General features: G+C 53.3%; 1 pseudogene; it reads left to right on the top strand.

Moving 5' to 3' along the window:
* Window positions 1–219: 219 nt before the first annotated feature.
* LOC119106018 (NACHT and WD repeat domain-containing protein 2-like) overlaps window positions 220–6,257 on the top strand; it is a 32,502-nt pseudogene continuing 26,464 nt past the window's right edge.

Raw genomic sequence — 6,257 nt, 5'->3', positions numbered from 1 at the left:
TATTCGCAACGGACAAACTACGGTGCACGTGCGTTTATAGGCCGTGGATCCGCCAGAACCGGTGTGCACGTTGTCACTCCCCGCATCTCCGCCAGCCTGTCAGTAACCATGCAGAGAACGGACACGGCCTGTGTTCCCCGCTCTGCCGATATGGGCCCCGTCAGCGCCGGCCGCCGCGTCACCTCGTCCGTATGACGTCACTCCTGGGCCAGGCGCTGGATGGTGGACGGCCACCGGGACCTCAACAACTACCAGATGCGGATGGTGAGCAACGCGCTCGGCCGCTGCTCGTTGCCCATCTTCGTCAAGCTCGTGTTCGCCGAGATCTGCCGCTGGAAGAGCTACTCGCGGCCGCAGGACACCCACCTGGCCAGCAACGTCATGGACTCCATCATGATGCTCTTCGAGAAAATCGAGAAGCAGGTGGGAGAAGGGTGACCGTCTTTCGTGCCTTAATACGGTAACTGCGCTGAACATGGCACTGTCACGTGTTGGAGCGCGAGCAGGTCTCTCAGAATGGCCGGCGACCTGGGGCCGGTAGAGTCCCCAGATAAGGTGGCTGGTGGTCTGTCATTCACTCGGTCGTTATCACGCAGCGAGTTTAAGTTCGCGCCCACCTGCCTCGGATGCTGTGTGTTATCCCTTGCTGGCCGTCCTCTAAGTGCTCTGTGTAATGCTAGAATTGTTTACTAAGAGCCTTTACCGACATCTTGGGAGCGATAACAGATTCTGCGTTTACGGATTGTAAGTATACAGGCTCTGTGATGAGAGAGATTACCTTCCACCTTGAGTTCCGCGATCCTCCCGTCTCCAGAAAGTGTGTATCGTTTTCTCAAGCACCAACGAGTGATTGGACAACACTTACTTGAAGCCTTGTCGTGGCCTGTTTTCCCCGTTTTCTGCGACTCTCCGTCGTCCCGCTGGCGCGCTATCTGGCGCGCCTGGAGTACCTCCCGTGGCGACTCCTCCCCTGCGTGACGTTACACCCCTCCCCTTCCCGCCACGCTCAGCACGGACGTCTGCTGGTGTCGCACGCGCTGGCCTACATCACCGCCTCCAAGTCTGGCCTCTCCGAGTCCGAGCTGGAGGACCTCATTTCACTGGATGACAAGGTACCCCCTCCGTTCGCCGCGCCGTGCGACGCTGCTGCGGCGGGCAGCGGCACCGCCGGATCGTGCTTCCGTCGACGAGCCGCTCCAGCGCGCGCTCTAACAGGACTGCTGCATCAGAGCCGCGTGAACCCGACGGCCCCTGTTGGCGCGAGCGGATTCTCGGGCTGCAGAGAACGCAGGCTCAGAAAAACGCTGATTAACAGGGGCTCAGAAAGAACGCTAATTAACGGAGGCTCAGAAAGAACGCTGATAAACGGAGGAACGATGAACGCTGATAAACGGTGATCAGTCGCCAATCGCTCAGGTGCTATTCATAAATATCACGTGCCGTCATCACCTGATGGGGAGTTTGCCTTCCTTGCTACTGATCAAGTGCCCAGTCTATCTTGATTAATAATGGTGTGAATAATTACAACGGAACATTACGCTTCCCACGAGTTCCGGCTATTGGTAGTACCCCGATGCCCACAGCATTGCGACTCCATCTGTCAATGAACCATTAACGTTGTCTAAGCTCATAAATATTAAGCAGCGCCCAGTCCAGGTGCGAGTGCTGCCTCCCACCCAAGTTTGGGCCCAAATTGAGCACAAGCTGAGCCCAAGTTGAGCCTAAGTTTCCGGGCAGTGGGGGACCGGGCAGCGTCGTCAGGCACCGATGTTCCCGGTGCTCGATTCCGCCTGATGCGGGCGCGACGTAACTTGTCATGGCTCGCAGCTGTGACCGGGCCTTTTGCCCCCCCCCCCGTCCCCCACCCCTTACTCCTGGCATTGGCAATGCGATCCAGAACGCGTGGCGTTCTCTCGTAGCATTTTGACACTTGATTGTGAAACTCTACGTTGCCTTAGATGCCTCATAGAGCCTTGCTCATGTGTTACCTGTGTATGGGTATTCTGTTTGTTTGTTCGTGATCAAGTCAAAGTTCAGTAATTTTGTGGACCGAAAATCAACATAAGTCGTCCCGATTTTCGGGCCGGTCAAAGTAAGGCCTTTTGAACATTTTTGGTAAATATTAATGAAACCCTACCGCGATGAATTCATTAAATGCATCACTATGGTTGTGGAGCCCAGTAGTTTTGTTGTCTGTACAGTCCTTCCAGCACGCATTTTTGAAGGTTGTCCAGAATCATAACCGATGAAATGAAATTCTGCATTTTTAAATTTATGAAAAAAGAGCTATGACACATAAATTTGTGCTGTCTACCCAAGCGGGTTTCAATTCTTCTGTCGAATCGATGTCGTCCCAGACAATCTTTTGCAACTGCTGAAATCTGACCTACATATTTCGTGCGTGCCGTTCTGTTCCTGATCGCCGCACGGTTACATGTTCATCCATGTAGCATCCGCCAAATGTTGACCTGACCGTAGTTTTGGAAAATGCCTCGGGGGAACAGCAATAAATGGCTAAGCCCACACGCAAAATGCTCGTGAAAAACAAATTTCTCTCTGAAATCGAGCCACTTTCATTTCGGAGGACCAGCTAAAACTCCGGGAGGGCGCTCTGGCTCACCCCCCAACCCACCCCCCCCCCCCCCCACCCCACCACCCCCCCCCCCCCCACCCCCCCCCCCCCTCCAGCCAACCGAATAGGAAACCACACCTGGTGCTTGGAGACCAGATGGCTGCATATGCTTGGAGATTGCAAACGTTGCGTCGGCGCTTGCGTTGGCGGATACACCGTTGCATGTTTGATCTGTAATTCAAAATTAACCATGTTTGAGCAGCCAGTGGCGTTGCTTAGCATATTTGCATAGCTGGACCCACCGCATTTCGCAAGCATTGGTGAAGCAATTACAGCCACTTCCAGAGATAAAATAAGCCGTATGTATTCCAAGTCCGCCTCCTGGTTATTATAGAACCTAGCTCCTTGACTACCCCACTCCCTTGCATGTGCCCGCCGGTGACTCTGATTCTTGATGTCTAAATGCCGGCGGTGTTCTGCTACGACATTGTGCGTCGAACATAGCGGGAATCGGGTCTTTCCAGCCTCACAAGCCATGTTTCCTGTTCGTTCGTTCATCATATGCGCAGGTTTCCAGTCAAGCTGTGGCATGTACCAATGTCACCGGCACCCGACGTTCCCAGGCATTCTCTGGTGTTTACCGTAAACCTGCCACCGTTATAATGAGGCACTCGATTACCTGCACAGCGCTACCTGCCCGCCAGTATTATCAGGTACTCGATGACTTGTACCAGTGCCACCTGCCTCGGTTATTATCAGGCCCTCGAGACTTACCAGTGCCACCTGCAACCGTTATTATCAGGCCCTCGATGGACGTGTACCAGTGCCACTGCCACGTTATTATCAGGCCCCGGGACTGTACACAGTGCCCACCTGCCACCGTATTATCAGGCCCTCGATGACGTTGTACCAGTGCCATCAGGCCACCGGTCTTATCAGGTACTCGATGACGTGTACCAGTACCACCTGCCGCCGGTCCGGAGAATCCCACCGCTGTCTGGACCAGGATCAGGAACGATCTGCCCAACTATCTCCGAGCGGGAGGCGGACGGGGTCAGCGTCATCAAATGGTACACAGGTACGTACCGTTACACTCTGCCTGGGTAGGTACCGCCACTGCTGCCACTGGTACCACAGGCTAGCCCCCGTTAGTGCTTGCCGGCCGCCGCTGGTTTTATGATGGGCGTAATCGCAGCGCGGACCATCGGGCGCGGCGGCACGACAATTCGGGTCAGCACGCTCTGGTAGGACTGAACCCGCTCTGCTACGGAGCATGCGGCGCAGTTTGGCCGTCCGCCATTTGCCGGCGCAGGGGCTCTAGAGTGATTGCTGGCCGTCAAGTTACCTCGGAGCGGAAGAGGATGGCCACCTGTTTCCTACAGTTCTGGTAATTGAGGGATGCGGATGAAAGGGAAACAACCGAGCTGGGCCAGACATACCGAAATTAAGCAATAGAGTCGGGGGTTTGAAGCCGCCAGGGCCCGTCAAAAATTGGGAAGTTACGAGGAAAACTGCGGCGCGATGGTAGAGGCTTGTAGATGGCATAAAAATAGATCAAATGAAATATTAGGACTGAGCGATGCAAGAGAAGCCAATCGGAATGCATTGCTTGCCCCTCTTCCTCCACCTGTCTCTCCCGCCCGTCCCACAAACTGGGCGAGTCCTTTGCTACTCTCGTTTGTATATTCTGTGTGGCTTATTAAACTGTAAGCGTGCAACGTAAGTATAACTGGACTAGAACGCATTGCCTAAAAAAAAAGGAAAGTGAATTTAACGGTACAATAGGCAACGATCGCTTTATCCTTTTCACTGTCTGACCAGAACGAACTCTGAGTACACTTCGTCCACTCACCTCCACAGACAGTTCAAAGAGGCGGCCAAGAAGCGTTACTTCACGAACCAGAACCTGAGCCAGTATTTCCACTCGTCCATCGCCGACTACTTCCTGGGAATCTGGGGCGGTGGCACGCCCAAGCCATTCCGGTTTACCGAGATACAGCGGCACAGGTCAGTGGCCTTCTCGTTGGGAACAGCAGCCCAGGCCAGTGGCCTCTCGCTGGGATCAGCGGCGCAGGTCAGTGGCCTCTCGTTGGGATACAGCAGCCCAGGCCAGTGGCCTCTCGCTGGGATACAGCGGCGCAGGTCAGTGGCCTCTCGTTGGGATACAGCAGCCCAGGTCAGTGGCCTCTCGCTGGGATACAGCGGCACAGGTCAGCGGCCTCTCGTTGGAATACAGCGGCACTGGTCAGTGGCCTCTCGCTGGGATACAGCGGCACGGGTCAGTGGCCTCTCGCCGGTATAACACTGGTCGTTAGCGTGTGCTCAAACATTGTTGCTGGCGCGGAGCGTTGGCCGTCCTTCGAGCCATGCCATTACATCGGAGTGAACAATCGTCGATGCTGCAGACATCCGTGTTACCAAAAGCGACCGGGTGATTGACATTTTTCGTTGCCTCGGGTTGATACTGCAGGCGGATGTCGGCTAACGACCTTTTGAATTTAGCTGTTCCCATGCCTGCTGAGACTTACATGGACATATCGATCATCGGGAAGGTATCCAGATAAAGCGTTGCCGCGGTTTTGTGGCAGTTGCGGAGAGCACCGCGGCATTTCAGAAGGCTGGTTTGGTTTAGTCCTGTCTGTCAGCGCTCCTCAACTTACTAACACTAGGCAGCGTGCTCGGTTTCGAAGGCTAGTGAAAGATGCCCAACAAGTGTGGACGTGATAAGTTCATTCACCATCGTGCAGCGGGATTTGCTGCGGTACGAATGCGAGGCTGCCATCTATGTGCGTTTGCAGGGCTTATGTGTTTATGTGACTTTCAAAGAGTAATGAGTCTCATTTATAATAAGGAGGCAAAAAATAAGGCAAAAACAGGACCTTGAGTGCATCTCCCTCATTTGAAACAACGAACCATGAACCGCAGTATTGGTCTGTCCGTACCGACGGCAGTGTTCATGAAGTTAGATCACAATGAAGTCGTCGTCACTGCCGTGCCTGCGAATCCCTGTAGTTCAGTATTTGTCCTGACCAGTAGCGTTTTCTGTTCGTTTTGCCGTGATAAGAAGCTGTTGGTCCTGTGCCGCCTAGAGCTGTTCGGGAGTGGATGTCCAGACGCGATCCAGCAAACAGTGCTGCAAACCGTACATCAAAACGATAAACATAATGTTTGTCACGACTTTCAATATGCGTGTGCGCTATTACCTTTAGGTATAACCTGCATCGTGGCTGAATATAACGGACACAAGGTGTCGAACTGTGCAATCAATGGAGCATTTAGGGAAAGAATTTCAGAAGAATTTCAGAACACTTCAGTTTGCTATGCAACTGTATTCCTATGAAGCTATCTGATCGATAACATATGTGACACGTAAGCCAATGATAAATAATGTTAAGCAATTAATTTTTGTGAATAGTTTCATTCCCTTGGGGGTTTTTTCGAATGCAGTCCGCGGAAACTAGGGCCGTATTACCTCTTGGAGGTGAAGCGCTTGAAGCACTACATCACCACAACACCACTCCAAGCTCCACACACGTTTTCCCAGCGAGGAGGTTCTCAATAAGCAACGCACCGCTGGTGTAAGGTGTCCTTGTAATTCGCTGCTCTGAGTGGCGACGCGTACCAAAGCGGAAACGAAAGTGATGAAAAGTGAAAACTACCAGTGCTTTGAGGAATGGGCACCCGA

Source organism: Pollicipes pollicipes, unplaced genomic scaffold (assembly GCF_011947565.3).
Source record: "Pollicipes pollicipes isolate AB1234 unplaced genomic scaffold, Ppol_2.1 Scaffold_6138;HRSCAF=7277_pilon_pilon_pilon, whole genome shotgun sequence".
Classification (NCBI taxonomy): Eukaryota; Metazoa; Arthropoda; class Thecostraca; order Pollicipedomorpha; family Pollicipedidae; genus Pollicipes; species Pollicipes pollicipes.
Note: the sequence above shows the minus strand (reverse complement) of the source record. Positions and strands in the feature narration are given on the sequence as shown.